Source organism: Aphidius gifuensis, linkage group LG6 (assembly GCF_014905175.1).
Source record: "Aphidius gifuensis isolate YNYX2018 linkage group LG6, ASM1490517v1, whole genome shotgun sequence".
NCBI lineage: Eukaryota > Metazoa > Arthropoda > Insecta > Hymenoptera > Braconidae > Aphidius > Aphidius gifuensis.
This window is the reverse complement of record NC_057793.1, coordinates 14,703,913-14,727,868: the sequence shown is the minus strand read 5'-3', so window position 1 is coordinate 14,727,868 and position 23,956 is coordinate 14,703,913. Positions and strand designations below refer to the sequence as shown.

Below are 23,956 nucleotides of genomic sequence, written 5' to 3'. Positions count from 1 at the left end.
ACGTAACCAAACCTGAGGGAACTATCGTGAACCAAGCATAGTGTATTACATACGCCTATATGACATTGCGACTATACTATAGTAAAACACCTACGTCACAAGTATCGTAAGTGTGGGAGCAAATATTCTACATGTGAGATATGTATTTTTTATAGGGAACCATACAGCGATCCATCCGTGACCAGGTCTTACACATACGTTGCCATTGCAATAATAATATATCTCAATATTATTATTATTGTTATTATTTACAGCGATCCATTCGTGAACTCACACATACACATTTATGTGCGATGAATATAATAATTATTATTATTATAATAAGAGAACCATATAGCGTGATCATTAGTATTAGTCCGTCATTGGAAATTCGGACAGAGTTTCACCAGGACTTAACGTCTGATACCTAGGGAACCTTTACGAGAGATCCAAACGATGTCGAGAGAACCAGTAGTGAACCAAGAGAGCCAGTCAAGAGAAGAGAAGTGATCAGTTCGAGAGCCAGACAAGTTGTGTCGTCTAACGACGACGTTCAGTGCTCAGCTGCTGTGAGCTTTAACCCCACTCAGTAGCACTCTCCTACCTATCGCCCCCGGACATGCGCAGCACGCTTTCCTAGCCCGCAGTTCGATAGGTTTACGATCGGGCTTCGTACGCAGCCTTCGGTGAGTTCGTCTCTTCGACGGAGGAGTGGAGCCATCGCCGCGATAAGGTTTACATATCAAGACATCTTATAGACATCGAATAGGCGCCCCATTGATGTCATATATAATAGTCTTGACCCTACACAGAGCCTTGCACTAGTGATCCTTTATTTATTAATAGCCAACTCCCATTGGTTATTAATACGTAAACGTTAACAAATAAATAATCCATATCTATTTGAATGATTATTTATTTCGAGAACCCACGAAATAATAAATTTCGTTACAATATATACAAATATGAATTATTTTCTTCTGTAAGATGGTAAGTTTTTTTTTAAACTTTAATACCAACTCGTTGGGGCTGGTTACGGTTACGGTTGCCAATTTACAATGAACAATGATGAACGTTGTTTTTACTTTCTTGAATTGCCGAATTTTGTTTTAATTTTTCACGATTCTCTTCCATCATACTTTTTGAAAATTTTCGAGAGACATTGTTTTTAATGGTCTTTTATCAATATTACAGCCAGTCTATGGATTCCAATTTTCTTGAGGGGTGACCATGATACAACACCAGCTGGTTGTGGTACTGATGATATAAAGTCATCAAGTACAAGTTACCAATGATATATCAGGTCCTGATGATGTGCCACAATCACCATCATCATTCTGATCTACTTCCATTGAACATGTATTGGCTGTATTTCAAGTGTCGATAGATTTTCATTATTATCATTTACCAATTGTGGTGATAAGTGGATATGGCTTTATTCGGTCAGCATCACGACTTTTTTTAAGTGTACCAGTGACTGCTGTTTATTTGAATCAGTCTCATGACCAGTAATATCTGTAGGCTTAAACAATGCGTCTTCGAAAACTCTATAGCCCGCATTGCAGGTTTTTCCGTTATTTTCAATAGTTTTCAAGGGAAAACTAAAAAACTTTATAATAGAAAAAAAAATCGTATATTCAATTATTTTTTCAAAAACTATTTGAGGCCGAAAAATTCCCAAATATTCCAGAACGGAGCTTTTCAAGAGCTTTCGATCATATTAATAAAAATGATTAAATTTAGATGAAACTAATCCATTATTCTAGAAGTTAAAGCAATTTAAATCAAGTTTTTTGATAATTTTGGAAAATTGGCAATGAATAACTCAATGTAGATAAAGACATCGTAAAAGGCTCGAAATTTGCGTCTTGAAAAACTCTATCACCCGCATTGTGGGTTTTTTCCCCCATCTTCAATAGTTTTTCAGAAAAAGAAAAAAAACTTTAAAATAGAAGAAGAAAATCAAATATTTAGTTTTTTTTCTCAGAAACTATTCAAGGCCGAAAAAAAACCTACATTTTCGACAACAGAGATTTTTAAAAACTTTTGATTGAGCCTAATATAATGTTCATATCTTTATTATCCCAAAAGTTAAAACGGTTCTAAACAAATCTAAAAAAATTAGATGTTGAATAACTCAACGAAGAATTGGAATAGAGACTTTGTAATGGGCTCATATTTTGCCTCGCAAAAAAGTCTGTCGCCCACATCGTGGGTTTTTTCCCCCATCATCAACAGTTTTTGGGAAAAAAAAAAAAATTTAAATAGAAAAAAAAAATTTCAAATATTTAATTTTTTTTCTTAAAAACTATTCACGCCGAAAAAAAACCCCACATTTCCGACAACAGAGCTTTTTAAGAAGTTTTAATTAAGCCTAATGTAATGTTTCTATCTGCATTATCCTGGAAGTTATATAGCATTTTCAATTAATTTTTTAACAATTCTGAAAAATTAGCAATTATCAATTTCACGTAGAATCGAAACAGAGAATTCGTAACGGGATCTTATTTTAAGTCGCAAAAAACTCTATCGGCTGCATAGTAGGTTTTTCCGCTATCTCCAATATTTTTTTGAGAAAAAAAACAATAAAAATGAAAATTTTTTTTCGAATAAATTCATTTTTAATAAACCATAAAATCATCAAAAAACCATAATTTTATTATATCTGAGGAATTAAGACACCTATGGCCCTAGCCGGCGTATTAAAAATTTTTAATTTTCAACGGGTAACGCGGGCCACAGGCCGCAACAAACGTTACCAGATCTTTTTTTATATATACTTTTACGTCAATTACAATTGTTAATGAAAGACATGGCAATGAATGTACACCACTCTTCTTGCAAATGATGGTTTACGTTCATCATATGCTGTTACTAAATTAACTTCTAATGGATTTAATTCATTAATAAATCTACGCCACATTGGTTCAACTTCACTTCACACATTTATTGGTGTTTTATTTTTCTAGCATTTTTAACCGGATTTTTTACTTGTAAAAAATGATTTTTAACCAAAAAAGGCGGAGCTTACCAGAGCCAATCACCGTTTGCGCGGGTGATTTCAAATATTTTATTTTATTTTCAATGACAATATATACTGATTAATAAAAGGTTATTGTTTATATTACATCACTTTATGAGTATATTCGAGAAAATTGTTATTACAGAAGAATTTCATTATTTGATATAAGACGAATAAGAAGCTATTGACAAATGGCTAATGAATGGATGTAGCTTATTTATTTAATTCATTCAAATTAAATGATAAATTGAAAAAAAATTAATTCATTCGATTTATTTAAATAAATGAAAAGCTATGAAAAAAAATAAATAAGGGAATGATGTTGCCTACGTTTAATTTCTCAATATAATTTTATGAATCGAGAAATATTCTACTCATCTTATCAACAGCAATCATATTTTCTAATAAATCAAAGTATTTAGCTTTTTTGAAACACCCTTAGTACCTCAGTAAATATTTTCAATTTTATATTATCCTGAATCCTGAACATCAAGGAAAAAACATTTATTATGCTCATATTTCCGAATAGACTTGAATGTAAGTAAGTCGAAAAAAAGTTAAAACTTTTTTGATTGTAAAAATAACATTGTCATCGGTAATCATGAGGAAGAAGAAATATGTTACTACTGTTAATTTTTGCTCGGGTGTTCCATTATAATTTTTTTCAAATAATTGTTAATTTGATCGTTCAATTTTTTATTGTTTCTTTTTGGATAAATATCTCTTTTTTCTTTGTTTTTTTTTTTACTGTTTTCTGCCAAGGAAGGTTCGTGAATCAAGAACCGTTGAGATACATAATTGATGTTTTTTACTCATCATGAATTGCCAAATTTTCAAAGTTTGTTTTTTGTAATTCTTTTATTATTGTGTTTAATATTTATTTATAATTTCTTTTCTTTCAATTAGACGTGTTGCGGAATGACTTTCAATAATAGTGTTACGTTTTAGGGTTAAAATAAAAGATATCTCTTTTCTATTTAAATTAATAGATCTTTATTCATTTGCTATTCTATTGCAACTGCAACTTAACTCTTTCTCTCATCTCTTTCCCGTTACTAAGGTCGTCATTTGTTATTAACTAATTCTATATTGTCTGTCTCTGTCTCTCATATAGGAGGAGGGAACGATTAACTTCATATTCGTAACACTACCCTCCGCCCAATGAAGATTGACGTCCCGACAATCCGTAACCTACAGCTCAAGAATGTTCAACAACCTGATTATATCAATCAGATCCCTGACCACTGGGGATTCTCGAGTTATCCTAAGATGTTGTTCAGTATTTACTTAAGGTTCAGAGGAAAACCCAATGTAAAAACCTTGAACGAACAACATTTACAATTCTATTTTATATCTACAGTCAGTTTTGTGCAGTCAATAGAATACCTTCATCCAATCTATCTTTTTTTATTGATTTATTCTTCTCCTAGATGATTCATTATATTTATGATTGCAATTTAATTTTTCCTCCATTTAGTATAATATCAACCTAAATAAGTAAATTAAGAAAACTTAAGAAAAATATAATTTGCATAATTATGGTTATTATTTATTCGTTTTCAAAGCGTCCATTGAAAACAAACAACATCAATTATCATTTTTACTAGTATTTTATTCTGTGGTGTACACCCATAAATAACCAAGTCACATTCATGCTCTTATTCAGGCCATTGATGAGAATTTCTCATCAAAGGGACAACACGTCCGCCATGATTCCGAGGAATCATGCCAAGGCAGTGACTAAAAATTTTACCTAGGATTTTTATTTATTTATTTCTCAACCTTGTTTCCTACCTGAAACAAGGAACCTCAGTCCATCGAGGGTCATTTTTTAAAATTCCTATCTTACTTTTACTTAAAGTAAGAACTTCTAATTTTTATTTCATGTATGCATAAATTCTGTTTACATGTAAACTATTTAGTTAATTTTATTTTAATGATTCTTTTCATTTTTATCACAACTATTTGCATTTTCAAATTTTTCGGTCGTTTATTTTTTTTTTTTATTCAACGATATGTAGTGTCACAAACTTTTTTTTTTTATAATATTTTCGTAAACAGCAAGAAAAAAAATAAAAAATCCTACGGAACACTTAGGGTGCACCTTGGGGAACTTGACTATCTTTTTTTTTTTATTATCGTTATTTTTCTTAGCAACAGAAATACAAAAAATTAAACGAAAAAAAACATTTCATATGTATAAAGTATACAAATATATATGGGGCAATCCATGTCAACTCACAGGGTTTTTTCCCTCACCCTCTCAGATTCGAAAACAAATATTTTTTTTGAGTTAGTCATCGACTCAGATGTACCTCTGATTTTTTTTTTATTTTTACCATCATTAACCGCCGAGCCAGAATCAAAAAACACCTGCTTCACAAGAGTAAACTACGATTTCGCCATTTTTTAAAATTCTGATTTTTTTACTGTAAATGGTAGAGCACAAGATTGGCTTAATTTCCAAATTTCATCGTGGGATAACGATGGGTTCATTATAAAAAATTTTTTTTTTCCATGTGAAAATTACTAAACTCAGGCAAGATCATATCCCAAACAACAGGTTTTTTTTTTTTGTTTTTCATAGAAAATTTCCTCACGATTACGGGAAAAATACGAAAAAAATTCCCACGCATGCGCAAAGCTGTTAAAAATGCAGTTGAATTATCGAAAAAACGGCTATTTATTGGTTATATATCGTACAGCCATGAAAATAACGATCAATTCTAAAATTCAATAATGGCGATCAGTAAAACTCGTCAGAGAGAAAAAAATGTCCTAATAAAAATTTTGATATCTCGAGTAGTTTTCGACCTATCGATATTTTTAAAATACTTGCATACGATTTACTTAGCCGCTATATGTTTTACTGTAGCTGTAATTATAGCTAAACAATCAATATTTATTCGAGATGTCAAATTTTTATTAGGTCATTTTTTTTTCCTTGACGAGTTTTATCGATCACCATTATTGAATTTTAGAATCAATCGTTATTTTAATAGCTGTACGGTAAATAATCGATAAATAGCCGTTTTTTTGATAATTCAACTCGATTTTTAACCACTCTGCGCATGCGGGGGAATTTTTTTCGTATTTTTCCCGTAATCGTGAGAAAATTTTCTATGAAAAACAAAGAAAAAAAACCTGTTGTTTGGGATATGATCTTGCCTGATTTTAGTAATTTTCACATGGAAAAAAAATTTTTTATATTCGTTATCCCACGATGAAATTTGGAAATTAAGCTAATCTTGTGCTCTACTATTTACAGTAAAGGAATCGGAATTTCAAAAAATGGCGAAATCGTAGTTTACTCTTGTGAAGGAGGTGTTTTTTGATTCTGGCTCGGCGGTTAATGATGGTAAAAATAAAAAAAAAACCAGAGGTACATTTGAGTCGATGACTAACTCAAAAAAAAATATTTGTTTTCGAATCTGAGAGGGTGAGGGAAAAAACCTTGTGAGTTGACATGGAATGCCCCATATACAAATATATATAATATACATATAGAATACATACAAATATTATATTGTATAATAAAATATATACAGGTAAGTTTCAAATATTAATACCGTTGGGGCTGGTTACGGTTATGGTTAGTAATATATTAATCCCATATCGATTAGGCTATTGAAAATAAAAAAGTCAAAAATTCCTAGACAAATACAATTGGACAGTTTTTTCGAATTTTTAATGTATTTTTACCACTTAGTATAATATAAAAATATATTTAAAGACTCGTTATCACTTGGTGGATCCACCAGGTTTCAGGTGGTTTTTCAACTTTTTCTTCTATATTTTGATTTGAAAAATAAACCTGCGTTTCCAAGGATTCGGCCATGTCTTTTTATTGTATAGATTAAAAAAAAAAAAAAATGTGTGTGTGTTATTGTACGCACAGGGAAGTGAAACATCTTCAGTAATTTTAACAAAGAGTGATTGAAGAATTCCTCGTTGCATTATTATATTTTAAACTAGCAATCTTTTATGGTTTTCTTCCGAGTAAACTAATTCGTTTATTTATTCTTCATTAATTGTGAATCTCAAAAAATATCTGGAAAACTATTTTGATTTTTGCATCGTAACCAGGATAAATAAAAAAACAATCGACTAAAAAAAATTAGAATTTTTTTATTAACTTCAATCAAACTATTGACGTAAAAACATTTCAAAAAATATCTGGAAAAAAGTTTAATTAATACATTATAAATGAAACAGCTGTAATGTCCGCGGTAAGCCGCACAAATTTTTTCATTTTTCTTCATATTATTTCACATTAAATATTCAGGGTACTTTTTAATACCCTTAGCTCCATCTTACAGACCGTCAATGTATTATATTTAAAGGAGCTAGAGGTTTTGCACCCCCAACAAATTACTTGAGCCGGCACTATTGCCAAGCGCATCTACCGCCAATTTTAATTTGGAAAATTAAATATAAATTAATATAATGAGTGATATCGACAGAATCCTAAAAATATAGGGATTCTCTCGGTACCACTCATGTCACAATTAAACAATTAGAAATAATTTTAATTAAGGTTGGAAAATCAAAGGATTTTCCTCAACCAATAAGAAATAAGCGACATAAGGAAAGTGGAACTGGACCAAGGAGGAAAACCGAACATCCCCGAAGGATCCCCACCTACCCTTATGTTCTGAGGGCATCGAGCGAGATTGATCGCTAGATCTCGGTCACTCGGTCAGAGTTAGTTCCTTGACCTACACCAGCTCTTCCAGCTCTAACTAGCATAGGCACTTTGCCTCTTCGAATTTTAATTGCTCTAAAAAAACTTAGAATATTTTCTACAAATCAACACAACTGTAAGTTATTCTTATTCAATATCTTATTGATTATTTTATCAATTTATTGTTTCAATAATATTTAAGTAACATTTGGTTACTTGAATTATCAATTTAAATTCATTAAATCATTTACAAATTTAACTTGTAATAAATTACGACCGCATGGTCTAAATTTTCTTGCTTGAGTAAGCTAAATTCAAAGCACGCATTGTGTTACATTGTCTAATCAAATAAATATTGAATAGAATAAATTACATTTTTGCTATAATAAATAATCAGTTATTTATTTAAAATAATTAAATATTTAATTATACAATTTCACGACCTCGTGGTCAGCCATTCAATATTGAATACACTCTATAAAGTACAGTGAAAAAGTCTCGTATAATAATTTTATTTTAAATTCAAATAAAAGTAAATGTTACTGTGATTTTATTGTAAATTCAGTGCTACGTTTATGTCTACAATTTAACATAACTTAATCTTCAGTCACACACAACCAGCTTGTATAATTACATTGTACCACGTCGATATAAAATATATATATTTATATATATTTTTGTACATCGTTGCTAACGATAAAACAACCAAATCAACCTGTCAATTTGCGAGCGTCTCCGAGGTCAAGCCAAGGTACACGCCGTCACTAGATTGCTAGATTAAATTACCGACAACCAATGTAAGTACCTTCTTTTAAATAAATTTTATTCAGTGTTTGTTCGGCAAATTTATGACAAGTGTAAAATTATTAACATTGTAAAAGCCAAGCGTCATTGTAGCGTCAATGTAGAGTCAGTGATTCGTTCAATTAATCGACTGGATTGCTTCTCAATCCCGTCACTAGTATTTCGGCCGTCATAAATTAATTATTGTTCGGGTTAGCCGCAAGTTTAATAATTTTCAATCTCTGACTCCGTTACGACCGCATGACTTTAGGTTCTCTTTTTTCGACGCATTGTGTAATATTTTCGCGCATTTTTCAGGTTCCTTTTTACCCCTCCCTACATTACGCAATTCCGTCTCCCTACCTTTCTTATGCGCCCTGGCTGCGCAGGATAAACAGGGTTAAATTAATTACATATCTAGTTGGATTATTTTAAAGGGCAATATTGATTATCTAATAAATGATCCGGCTACGATATTTCATGGAGGCTCGTCCGGTTTCAAGACGGTAAAACGCGTTCGCGGAGGGTAGAATTAGGCCGAGAAAATTAATTACGCGCGCGGGAAAATTCGGAGAAGAAAGATAAATTTTTTTTGTTGTGTGAAAAATAAAATAAATATGTTTAAAATAATTTTTTTTTGGGGGTAAATTCTAACGCGGCGTCTCTTTTGTCGGCGAAATGAATAATATTTGTTAAGGGAAAGAAAATGTAAAATTTTTATCGCGATTTTAGGGTAAAATTTTTAAAAGTTTTGTTTTTAAAAAAAAAAAAAAAAAAAAAGCAGAGATAAAATAAAATAAATAAATTTCCTTATATAAAAAGGACAGTTGTCATCGATCTTCCTAAGATTTGATTGGTTATTTGGTTCTCTTTGTCATTCTCATGTCATTTGTCATTCTGTCTTTGTCGGTTGTTAATGAAATAAATAAACAAATTTTCTTTCTCAGTCACTCACATTTTTTTTTTTTTCCTGTCGTTAAGGTAATCAATAAATTTATTTGTTTATATATTTTGAAATCAAGATTTGACAGATCGCTTGAACAAAAAATAGTCTTTAAATTATAATAACTGTTTTTATTGATAATAAATTAACTGATTTATATATAACTTTATTAATATGATGATGGAAAAATCAATAGGCTTATGTACAAGAAAATAAAAGTATGTATCTATATAATATCCACATACATTCTATTTAGAAACAAAAAAAAAAAAAAAAAAGGAATCATTTTATTCACAATTTTATTGACAATTGAGAATGTAATCATTCTATTTTGACAAAAAAAAAAACTGATTATTTCAGTATAACTATTGATAAATATATGACTGTTATAATTTATTGATGGAACTGGTCATGTTGATATGATTAATGGCATAGGTGTTTATTTTTATAATTTCTTCTTTCACATCTTATAAATAATTCACGAAAATGAGTAATGTCACACTTTGTTTAGAAGTTGTGGTGAATTATGTAATGAAAAGAAATTGAAACAAATAAAATGAGGATTCGAAACTTTAAAGGTAATAATATGTTGGTGTTGTCTTGATATTAGTCATGATCTCACTAAAATTTCATTGGAAAATATTTATTAGTCTTACAAGATTTTCATGTATCTAAGCTAGGCAATTTTTTTGAAGAAGTTCTTTGATCAGGCTGGCCTTAATAAAGAGAAGTTAAGGTTTTCTTCATCAATTCTTGATCAGGCTGGCCTTATTAAGGATAAATTAAGGTTTTCTCGATCAATTCTTGATCAGGCTGGCCTTATTAAGGATAAGTTAAGGGTTCCTTGATCCAATCTTGATCGAGTTATCCTTAATCAAGAATCTTGATCAAATTTCGATCAGGCTTCCAATGTTAAGGGAACATTGATCAAGTCTCAATCAAGACTTGAAGTCAAATCGGGCTAGCCTGACCAGATTTCCACTCGGGATCATATTTATAAAGAAGAATTTTTTTTTTAAAAATACTTAAGAACATAATAATTCGCTCTGTGTGAATGAATGATTAATTAATCAAAAATATACATACCCCTGAAAACGGAATAGTAAAATGGAAAATGTTTGAAGTAAGCACAAAAATGTTATAAAGAAATGGATTTTTTTTCGACAAAGGTTGCCGGAAATTTCATTGTTTTATAAATTATATGTTATTCGTGAAAATATAATGTCGAAATTTTTTTGAAAATTAATAATCAACATAAATGAAAAATAATTGAAAAAGAAGATTTTAGAATAGGCGCATGATTTTTCAGATCTTTAGTTTATGATTTGACAAATGGCTCAAGAAAAACGAAATATTAGTCACTTTTTGAATTTATTTTATCTACAAGTCGTGGTAAATATAAAACTGCATAAAATAAAGAGTTATAATCATTTCATGAAATTGTTTGGAGATTTTTATTGAGGGTGAGTTTGAAGTCTCAGATTCATAGTTTCACAAAAATTCTATTTAGAAATATATGTTTTATGTACATGACTTGAAGCAGGAAACGTCGTATTTCGTTTACAAGTTATAGCAAATATAAAAAGGAGTCAAAATTGATTTTAAAATTTTTCAGGATAGAAGTACTGCACGGACAAAAATGAAAAGTAAAATTTATCATAAAAAAATTGTATAATTAATATTTTACGGAGGAAAAGAAGAATCTAAGGACAAAATCAAATGAAAATTACCTATTAATAAAATGAAAAAACGGAGACGTGTTTTTATATTTTTTTAATATGAATTTTACAATTTAAAAAAATAAAACACAAGCTTAACCATATTAATTTATAAAATTTACATTTTTTTTTCCTGTAGTTTTTTTCATGAGGTGTTTTTTGAATATAGGAATCATGATTTCGGGAAAATTCTATTTAGAAATATTTTATTATGAACATGAGTAATTTTGAAATGAATGTTTAATTAATTAATTGGGAATTGCATCACAGAAATAAAAGAATCGAAAATAAAGTGATCGAGACTTTGATGAATAAAGTATTATGGGTAAATTATGAGAAGGGTTTTTTAAAAGACATAAGAAAACATAATTATAGTTTGCTCTTTTCGTAACTGAATGATTAAGTTATCAAAAATACTCAGCCATGAAAAACTGAATAGTAAAATAAAAAATATTCGAACTAAACATTCACAAAAATGTCATAAAGAAATGAGTTTTGCTTCAACAGTGGCTGTACGAATTTGTTTAAACTCTATCTTTTTTAAAAATTGTCTTTTATTCGTGTGAACAGAGTGTTGTTTTTTTTTTTAAATTATTACTAAATAACAATGAAAATAATTGAAACATAAATGTGAATTACTATTTTTACAAAATAGCTCAATGAATAATGACATCAAGAGAAAGTATGATTGTATTAATATTTTTTAAAAAACTATCTTCTCATTTTTATAAGAAAAACAGGCGCGCGCAGCGCGCCCAGTGATCTCGTAAAATAAAAAGGACTAAGGGCGGCAAATAAAATTGTTTTTCCCAAGGTCAAATTTGTTACGCTGGAAGAAAAAAAAAAAACATAAAATAAAATAAAATAAATAAGATAAAAGAAAATAAAATTGCAAAATTCAACAAGGTCTTTTGGCAATAAAATTTAATCGTTTTTTTTCGGAGAAACATTAAAATTTTGTTTTTTTTTTCCCTAATGTTTCCGGTCCCCTTTTTACCTTTCTATTTAACTACCTGAGGTGTTATTGGGTTTTCCCAAATTTTAATGTTTTTCCCCACAAGATAAAAGTACCCCCCTTTAACCTTAACCGACAACCGGGCCCAACGAATAAAAAAAAAAAAAAAGAAAAGAGAGAAATAAAATAAAATAAAATAAAATAAAGCATGAGGAAAAGTTGCATGACTAATCTTAGGATTAAGTTGTCTAAACAGGCCTGTAGTAAATAAATCATTTATATCTATGCATTATCTAACAACATAAAATAAATTCTATCTCGTACGAATAACTAACCAAATAATAATTATAATAAGTAACAAACAAACTACGTAAGTGAGTACGAATGAACATAATAGTTATCAAATTGAAATCTGACTCCATGTTAAATAATAATTTAATTTATTTAAATATTCGAAGGATTAAAATCCCTTTTCAACAATAATTATCATAAATAAATAATAATTCAATTTATTTAAATATTCAAAGGATTAAAATCCCTTTTCAACAATAATCATCATAAATAAATAATAATTTAATTTATTTAAATATTTGGATGATTAAAATCCATTTTAAACAATAATTATTATAAATAAATGATAATTGAATTTATTTGAATATTTGGATGATTGAATTGCCCTTTTTCAACAATTAAATACGCATACATAAATAATAAATAAATTCATTTAAATATTTAGAATTTATTCTCTTATTTCAACAATTATTACGCACACATTAATATCAAATTAATGGATTTTAATACGCGAGATTTATTGTCCTTTTTCAACAATTGAATACGCATACATAAATAATAAAGAAATTAATTTAAATATTTGAAATTTATTCTCTTATTACAACAATTATTACGCACACATTCATATCAAATTAATGGATTTTAATACGCGAGAATTATTGCCCTTTTTCAACAATTGAATACGCATACATAAATAATAAAGAAATTCATTTAAATATTTGGAATTTATTCTCTTATTTCAACAATTATTACGCACACATTAATATCAAATTGATGGATTTAAATAAAAAGGATGTATCGTCCTTTTTCAACAATTAATATGCGTAATTTAATAGTAAATAAATTTAATTAAATATTTGGAATTTATTTTCCTATTGCGATAATTATTGTGCACACATTAATACTAAACTAATGAATTTAAATACGCGGGATTTATCGTCCTTTTTCAACAATTGATATGCGTAAATTAATAGTAAATTAATTTAATTGAACATTTGGAATTTATTCTTTTATTTAAATAATTATTGCGCATACATTAATACTAAATTAATGAATTTAAACACGTGGGATTTATTGTCCGTTTTAAACAATTAATAATAATAAATAAATTCATTTAAATATTTGGAATTCATTCTCCTATTTCAATAATTATTGTGCACACATTAATACTAAACTAATGAATTTTAAAACGCGGGATTTATCGTCCTTTTTCAACAATTAATATGCGTAAATTAATAGTAAATTAATTTAATTAAACGTTTGGAATTTATTCTTTTACTTAAATAATTATTGCGCATACATTAATACTAAATTAATGAATTTAGACATGTGGGATTTATTGTCCGTTTTAAGCAATTAATAATAATAAATAAATTCATTTAAACATTTGGAATTTATTCTCTTATTTCAATAATTAATGCACACACATTAATATCAAATTGATACATTTAAATACGCGGGATTTATTGTCCTTTAATAACAATTAACGCGCATACATCAATAACAAATCAATGGTTTCAAATATTGGGAAATTATTTTAAATTTATAGTAATTAGCACGCAGTCACTAATACTGAAAGACTTGGAATTTATTTAATTTCTTTACAGTAAAAATAAAGCCATTGATTCAAACATCCAAATTTATTTTACGTTGTCAAGTACGCATACATTAATGACAAATTATTTGGTTTAAATATTTAGGATTTAATTCCCTTATACAACAGTTATTAACTATATATGGATAATAGCCAATCAAAATTAATCTTAAGAATTTATCTCCCCTTTTCAATAATTAATATACACATATTAACAATAAGTTAATTAATACAAAAAAAAAAAAAAAACAATTTATTCACCTTAAATATTTGAGGGATTAAAATTCCTTTGCGACAATAATTGTTATAAATAAATAATAATTTAATTTATTTAAATATTTGGGAATTAAAAGTCCTCTGTCAACAATAATTAGTACAAATAAATAATAATTTATTTAAGTTAAATATTTGGGAATTAAAAGTCCTTTGTCAACAATAATTAGTACAAATAAATAATAATTTAATTAAGTTAAATATTTGAAGACTAGAATTCCTTTTCAACAAGTAATTATTATAAATTAATAATAATTAATTCAACTTAAATATCTGAGGATTTAATCTCCTTCCAACAATGATTACTTACACATCAATAATTAATTAAATATTTGAGGTAACGAAATAGACACACAAAATTCAAAAAAGGAAAACACGACACGCAGGGAGAAACTGAACTAGAGGGAAGAAGTTCGGCCATTGCGGGAAAACGGAAAACACCCCTAAGGCCCAAACTCCTCCCCCGAATAGGCGTGCGAGGGAAGCTAGACGAGCGGGCCCAGCCAACACTGAAGGGCGGGTTCCAACAACCCCTAGCCACCATTAGGAAATGCAATGGCGTTACAACCCATCAATGTCGGTTGTCAAGTCCCCCTTTTAATTGAAAACAATTTCTATTAAATCTTTTTAATAAATAAAATAAACCGATCATATTTTTAATAATTAATATATTATTATTCCCTCTTTAAATATTTATTTATTTATACATTTTTAATAAACAAAAACCGATATTATTTAAATCATAGATATATTATTTTTCCCTTTTCAATATTTTAACATTTAAACATTTTTAATAAATAAACAATCGAGTTTATTTTAAATCATCGATATATTATTATTTCGAGTTTAATATTTTAACATTTACACATTTTTAATAAATAAGCAATCGAATTTATTTTAAATTATCAATATATTATTTTTCCGATTTCAATATTTTAACACTTACACACTTGTAATAAATAAACAATCGAGTTTATTTTAAATAATCGATATATTATCACTCCCTTGTTATATACAACATTTAAACATTTTTAATAAATAAACAATCGAGTTTATTTTAAATTATCGACATATTATTTTTCCGATTTTAATATTTTAACATTTAAACATTTTTAATAAATAAACAATCGAGTTTATTTTGAATAATCGATATATGGTTATTCCGATTTCAATATTTTAACATTTACACATTTAATAAATAGACAACCAAGTTTATTCTAAATTATCGATATATTATTTTTCCCTTTTCAATATTTTAACATTTACACATTTAGTAAACAGTCGAGTTTATTTCAAATTATCGATATATTATTATTCCGATTTTAATATTTTAACATTTAAACATTTTTAATAAATAAACAATCGAGTTTATTTTGAATAATCGATATATTGACTTTCCCTTGTTAATATTTTAAACAATTACACATTTAATAAATGAACGATCGAGTTATTCAAGTAATACGCTTTTTAATAACCGAGTTTATTTCAGAAATCGATATATTCCCTTTTTATATTCAACATATACACGTCGTTAATATAATACGACATCGATTCTGTTTTAATAATCGATAATCTAAATTTTTTTTTATATCATTTATAATTCATTTAAATCATTTTAAATAATTTAACTATGCACAAGATTTCGAATTTTATATTACCGGTATAATTCAATATTAATTCCTTCTTTCATAAAAACTTTAAATCAAAATTTTTCATAAAATAATACCAATATTTAATTAAAATTAGATCCGATTTTATTTTTAATTTCAAATATTTAAAATTAATTTAAATACAAAAAATAAAACAAAATTAAAACATATCTTAGTAAAATTTCATTTCGGCGTACTTAGAACTAAAAAGAAAAATTTTTTTGAATACCAAATTTTCACTTTTAGTTAAAATATGCCGAAAATAAATTTTACCAAGATAATAATTCTTTTTATTAAAACATTCAAAATATTTAAAATAAATAAAAAGCATAAATCAACTATTGAATATACGTGGATTGAGTACCAAATGAAAAATTTCGTAAGCTAAAATAACTTTATAAAACTCACTACAAATAAATTATAAAATCATAAGTAACAATATAACAACTAATAATCAATATCAATTACAAATAATTTAACATTTAAATCAATTTTAACTAACAAGATATGAATTTTAAATAACCGATAATTAATACCACTTTTAATAATTCAACATTAAATCAATTTTATTACAAAATCATTTTTTTTTTAATCGATAAGTAATATTCAAATCAAATATTTTACTAATTACAATAATAAATTTGTAACTATTAACTTCGAAAATTATAAACTTTAGTTAAATAACCGACAGGGCAATAGCCCTTATTAAAACATTCACATACTTACAAAATTATAAATCAATAGTACGTCGATTGGTTCCAAATGATCGATAAGCTAATATTATCCCTTTAAATATATACCACCTACATTATAACAATTAGTAACAATATCAACTTAATTTAAATTACAAAAATTTTTTTTCTGGGATACAAAAAAATATATATAATAAAATTTTTAACCGTAACGGAAAATCATTTGCTTTTACAAGTAATGAGCTATTCAAATAGTTTATGAATATAAAATTAATATTATTCTTATAAATTTTAAAATAAAATTTAATTAATTAAAATTTAAACAATTTTAATTTTTACTTATTTACAAAAAAAAAAAAAAAAAAAAACATTGTTTCTACTGGGATTTGAACCCACGTCTATGTTAAAATCATTTGCTTTTACAAGTAATGAACTATTCAAATAGTTTATGGATATAAAATTAATATTATTCTTATGAATTTTAAAATTAAATCTAATTAATTAAAATTTCAACAATTTAAATTTTACTTATTTACAAAAAAAAAAAAAAACATTGTTTCTACTGGGATTTGAACCCACGGCTATGTTAAAATCATTTGCTTTTACAAGTAATGAACTATCCAAATAGTTTATAGATATAAAATGAATATTTATTCTTATGAATTTTAAAATTAAATCTAATTAATTAAAATTTAAACAATTCAAATTTTTTTTCTTAATTACAAAAAAAGAGAAGAAAAAAACATTGCCTTTACTGGGATTTGAACCCGCGTCTATCTTAAAATCATTTTCTTTCACAATTAATGAACTATAGATATAGAATTAATGTTATTCTTATAAATTTTAAAATAGAATTTAATTAAGTAAAATTTATACAATTCAAATTGCTACTTATTTACAAAAAAAAAAAAAAAAAAAAACATTGTTTCTACTGAGATTCGAACCTACGTCTAAATGGAAATCATTTTTTTTCTACAATTAAGGAACATTTCAAATCATATATTGACACAGAATTAGAATATTCTCAGAAATTTTGAATTCGAATACAAAAAAAATAAAATTTTGTTAACCCTTTTTGAATTTTACAAATTTTTTTGGTGGATGACGCAAATATATAGATAATAATTTGAGTTTATATCATTTTTATTTATAAACCAATTGCAAATTTGGGGGGAATAAATAATAAAAACCTGGTCCGCGCTGATGAGGAATAACTACACCCACTCCTCCCAGAAATGATATATTATCGAAAAACGTCTTCTCCAAACTGAATTAGAATGATAATTTTAGCGAGTTAGTGTTTGCTCGATAAAATTGGAATAAACTTGAGCCTTAAAAAAAGGGTTTTTAAAGAATCTATTGTCTTCATAATAAATTGACTGACTGAATTGACTTGCCAGTAGTGCACTTTCAAAAGTTCTGGACCACAGAAAACCATGTCATTGTGAGTGGTATTTACATAAATTTTTAGGTAGAAAGAAAGAAAAGAGAATGAGAGAGGGGAATAAGAGTGGGGAGTATTTTTGAATTTCGAAGCAGCCATTTTTATTTTTTTTAAATTTATGAACAAAAAAAGTGTTTAGAAGGAGACTTGAACTCACGGACTTCTGGTTTTGAATCGAGCGCGCTATCCCCAAGACCACGGCTTAATCTTATTGGATGTTTGAGGTAGAAGGTGAGTGATACCGGAAAATTCGAAAATTTGATGCGAAATGAAAGAATTTGAATATATCAATTGTTTTTTTTATTTATTAACCCATTTTTTTCTTTTTTATTATATAAGCAACTGATTTTTAAATTTTAAGTCAGTTATAAAATAAGCGTTAATTTGTTTGGTCGTTCTTTAGTTGGGGCTGCTAATAGATCTAGATCAGGGCCTCCTGAAATTGGTTTTTATTCAGATAAACGTAACAATTTTAATATTGGCAACTGGCGAATATGCAATGTTGCAACACATCAAGATGCGAAGGATGTTGTAACGTTAAAACAATTTAATGAAATGAAAAAAAAGTGTTGAATTGAATTATGAAAAATTGGGTGATATAATTGGAAATTCAATGGTGGAAGATGTTGAAATAAAAAAACAATTAGAAGTCTTACAATCAAGCAATAAGACCGCTTAAAAGAATATATATTATCGTTTCTAGTTTTTGTTGTGAAATAGAACCAATATTAGAAAAGAAATAAAGTGGGAGGAGTGAGGTAAAGAGGAATTTGTTGAAAATCAAGCTTTGTAAAATATCTATAGTTAGTTCCAAAGCCTTTAGTGAACGAAGTATCCAACGATTCAACCATTCAGTTCAAGATTAGCTTCAATATCTAAAATATGTGAACCACCTTGTGATAGATCAATTAATAAATGAAAAATTTAAACATTTATTTGTAAAAGTAGAAGAGAAAAAGAAATGGTTAAAATTTGATTCACGTGAAATTTAAACAATCATTTTCAGTTTTCACGATTCAAATTGTCCAGATATAAAAACTCTGGAAGAACAACATCCAGCTATAAGGCACTCAAGAATTTACGTCAATTGTTTAACTTATAAATGTTCAGTTGAAAATGCTCAAAGATATAAATCATGGTATATTAAAACCTTTTCAACTAAACCAAGTTTAAATTAATCAATTATCCATTATTGTGCTGTTGAGAATATAAATTTTGGCTAAAACAGAAATGAGTTAACTCCCAATCATGGCAATAATAAAATTAGGGGCAAATCAAATAGATTGAATTCGGGATAAATTATCAGAGGAACAACGAATGAATAAAACAATTTTAGGATTAAGAAAATGCAAGCATTATCCTTTACAAAATGATTGTAAAGATGGAATTGGTCTTTTTTTACAAGTAGCAGTAAAAGATTGTACAAAATGTAAAGAATCAAGTTTTAATAAAAATTGTAATATATAAAATAAAATATATATACAATAAATTGCATAAATAAATAATTTTTTCTTGTATTTTTTTTTAACCAAAAATCAAAGATTTCCTGTAAAAATAATTAAATGAAATTTTTTTTTGTTATAATTGTCTTGGAAAAAATATAAAGCATTTAGAACATCAAAGAAATTTAATTTATTTTCTCCAAAATTTGTAATGGACCAAAAACATGCTGTGAGTTACATACTGTGAATTACACAGTTTGCAAACATTGGAATTAAATAGAGCATTCAGTTGACGGAGAAAATTTTTTTCTTTCACAATTTTTAATCTTATTTCCCCGGAGAATTTTTTTTTTTTTTTTTGTTACATATTTTGATTTATTTTTCAATGTGAGAAAAAGCTATGATTTAAATTATAACACAAGTGAAATTTCTCATAATATTTTACACCGGCAGATATTCCATTTCTCTGATATTTTTTTTTCTCCATAGAAATTTCCACTCTTTTAAAATTCAACCAATGAGCGAAATAAAGATCATTATATTTTTTCTTCGGGGGGATGATCTTTGTGTTTCTGTAAATGCTCATGTTTTCCTTAACATTATCATCAGTTCTTCAGAGCGGCACCGAGTAAAAACCAACTCGACAACAAGAAAAATTAAACTGTAAGTTTCTTTACTTTATATGAACAATTATTGAATTACATAAACAACTCAACAGACATACTAATTTGTTTTAATAAACTTTTTTTGTTTAGACAATGACATTTGAAAACACTGAACAACTTAAAAAAGCTAAAGAATGTAAAGTTATCAAAGATCTATCAAAAAATGTAGCATATAAATAATCAACTACTCTAAACGTACATCTACAGCACCAGCTGTTAAAAGTTCATTTTGTTTACTACTATCAATTACAATTAATTATGATTGATGAATGAAAGAATTTTTTGATATCAAATCTATTTTAGCTCTATGATAAGACTCGGAAAAATTAGCATACATATCATACAATAACAAAAATTGATTTTATGTTACAAGGGCAGTGGGAACAATGTGTGAATTTCCAAAGCGCAAGAGGGGTAGTGCGCTTTTTAGAAATTCACACATTATTACCACTGTCCCTAGTAACATAAAATATGGTTCGTTACATGTGCCCAATCAGAGAGCCCGCTCACAACTCATTTGGAGGGGAAACACTCGCCAAGGCTCGTGCTTGCCCCTCCAAATTCGTTGAGAGCACACTCTCTGAGTGGGCACTTGTAACGAAATATACTATTTCGAAATGTCAAGATTTAAATTTCCATATGGGAAAATTTGTAAGTTAAGATATAATTTAACATTTGTTATATTACAATGATCAAATCTTGCTGAGTCTAAATGCCACACATTTTTTCTATTTGTTTGAAAAGCAAGAATAACATAGCGAGATTTTTCCAGTTGAGTTGATGTCTTGACAGTCCAAATATGATAATTTGTTGTTGATAGCAGTGAATTTTCATAAGCTTCTGAATCCAATAGAAATAACTAGATCTTTTTGTATATATTTCATCATTTCCAATTTATTTCTATTTGATAGCGTTACATATAGCAATAACCGTTCAACTTTTGTAATTTTTTAACCAAATTTCACTTGTTCTTAAATAGTTACAAGATCTCTCATGATTAAATTTAAATCAGAGCGAGATCGTACCAGAATAATTTCATGTTTAGCGTTAACAATGATTTTTTGATAGTTTTCAGCAAAGCCAAAAAACATTTTCGATGGTATACATAAATTGGAATAACCATTGTCATCTGTTAACTATCTCTGGTTAACTCCGTTCAACCATCCAGCATTTTGTTATTCTCTCTCGAATTAATTGATAAATATTTTTTCATTGTTGTTGTGATCCCAACATTTTTGGATTTATCAACTAAAACCCCATTTAACTCTTAACACATATCTTCAAATAAAAAATCCATTGCACTATTAGACAGTGAAATACCAATTTGTACATCATTACTTTCTTCTTTACTTAATTTACCACTTATATGAATGTAACTTTTACATGGTAAAATAAAAAAATCTTCATTTTGTATTGATATTCTAATTTTATCACTATTATCAAAGTTTCATGATCCAAATTTTTGAAGTGCGTGCAGATCATAACTGGATATGTCATTATTAAAATAAACTGGTGCGTTGATATCGAGTATATTTTGATCACCCATTTTGACGTGCAAACAAATTGAAACAAGTTATCTTCACCCAATTAAAGTTCTAAGTCGAGAATTTTTAACTTGTAACCCTAGACTTTTGAGGTATGTTATATTCTGAGTTGTTAATCTCTTCACTGCTCGATTGAGACTGGTTAGTGATGTCCATGATTTGTGGTTTTTGAATGAAAATCCTCTTTCTATTGTGCGGAAATTTAACTCAATCCTCATCACTATGATTCAGCATGTAGAGTAGACTGTGTGGATTCAAAATTTTTTTTACGGAGGCTAGGAGCCGAAAGGCTCAGCCGCAGTATTGGATTTATCCCCCAAAAAAAGAAAACGTTTATAACTTTTAAACTAATTGTCGTAAAGACTTCGCATTTGGCTTAAAAGACGCGGATTTGGAAATTCTATCGCCCCTAATAAAAAAAAACATTATCTGATCGGCCATTTTTTTTTTCCAAAAAATGAAAAAAAAAAAAATTCTGTTTTTTTTTTTTTTTTTTTTTCACGAAAAATACTATTCGTACAGGAAAAATATATTTGAAAAGGTTATAGAATTTTGAAAAACGATTATTTTAAGTCTAATATGAAACCTCTGCGACTACTCCATTTTGAGTTATAGCTTATGCCGTTTTCATTTTTCAGGCAAACAATAACTCGTGATGAAATGGTGTTAGAGACTTCATATTAGGCTTAAAACATGCGTACTCGAGAAATCTATCGCCTCTTCGAGAAAGTTTTGATCTATGAATCACATTTTTCATAAAAAATTTCAAAAAATCGATTTTTTTTTTTTTAATTTAATTTTTTTTTTTTTTTAAAAAAGTGACCGAACACATAATGTTCTTTCTCATAAGGAGCGATGGAGTTCCAGAAAACGCGTCGTTTGAGCTTAATACGAAGTCTCTACTACAATTTTATCAAAAGTTATTGCTTTCCTAGTTTTCGAGTAATTTCTGAAAAACGCTCTAACTTTCGACAAAATCGTCCTAGATACTTTGTATAAGACTTAAAAAGCATGTGTGGTAAAATTCTACATTTATTACTCAAAACTTTTTTCAAAAAAAATTATAGTTTTTATGAAATTGTAAAAAATAGAATTTTTAAAATATTTTCGTAATTTTCTTCAAAAATAGGAAAAAAGGAATCAGGATAAACCCCTTGAGGGGCGATAGAGTTTTGAAAACCACGTTTTTTGAGCCTAATTTGAAGTCGTTCCGTTGATACTAACAAAAGTTATAGCTTGCCTTAACTCTACGTAATTTGAGCGAAAAAAAAAAAAAAAAAAAATTGATTTTGAGAAAATTAAAAAAAAACGTTTTATTATTGAATTGTTACTTTCAAAAATCATTTAACAGATAAAATTTAACACGGCCCTAGCCGGAGTATTGAAAATTTTTAATTTTCAACGGTAACGCGGGCCACACGCCCCATCAAACGTTACCCGATATTTTTTTTTTTTTTAAAGTAACCCTCTATATTGTTTTTTTTTTGAGCTCAAAAGTACCCGAAAAAAAATTGAGCTCGAAAAAAAATTTTTTTGGAACTTGCTACTCGAATATTCAATTTTCCCATTTGAATAACATAGTAAAATAACAGCATGTTCAATCAAATCTTATTTACTTATCGAATTTTATAGATACGAGGTTGTAAGTATTTTTTTCTGAAAGATTATAAAAAAATACATAAGATTAAGTTGAGTTTAAGTATAAATTTATCAAAAAAAAAAAAAAAAATTATACGATGAATTCCACAAAAATCAAGTTTTTTTGACTTTCTTTTTATTATGAAGATAAATAACTCACTCATTTTTCAACTCAAAATTTTCAAATATTGATCATTCCATAGGTTTTTAAGAGATCTTCCTGTTTGTTATTAGCTATAAATACAATCCATAAACTATAATAATTTTTAAGATTATAATTAAAAAAAAAAAAAAGATGTGTGTTATTGTACGCACAGGGAAGTGAAACTTCTTTAGTAATTCTGATAAATAGTAATTGAAAGATCTCTCGTTGCATTAATATAGTTTTGACTAGTTGTCTTTTTCGCTCTTATTCCGAGTGAACTATTATGTTCATTCAGTCATTAAAAATTATGATAGAAATTTTTAAATTTATTGATTAGTTATAATATCAAGGTTCTATGTAAATGAAATTCTAATTTGAAAACTGAACACAGAATATAATTTTATATAAATATTTATCTATTAAACAACTAGTCAGCCAAACACTTCTATTACTATTTTATGTATACTTTTTAGTGTTCCGTAGGACACTTATGTT

General features: G+C 27.5%; 1 protein-coding gene across 2 annotated transcripts in view; it reads right to left on the bottom strand.

Moving 5' to 3' along the window:
* Window positions 1-23,956, bottom strand: part of LOC122859545 (open rectifier potassium channel protein 1-like) — a 101,163-nt gene that overhangs the window by 6,726 nt on the left and 70,481 nt on the right. The gene's annotated exons all lie outside the window — the stretch shown is intronic.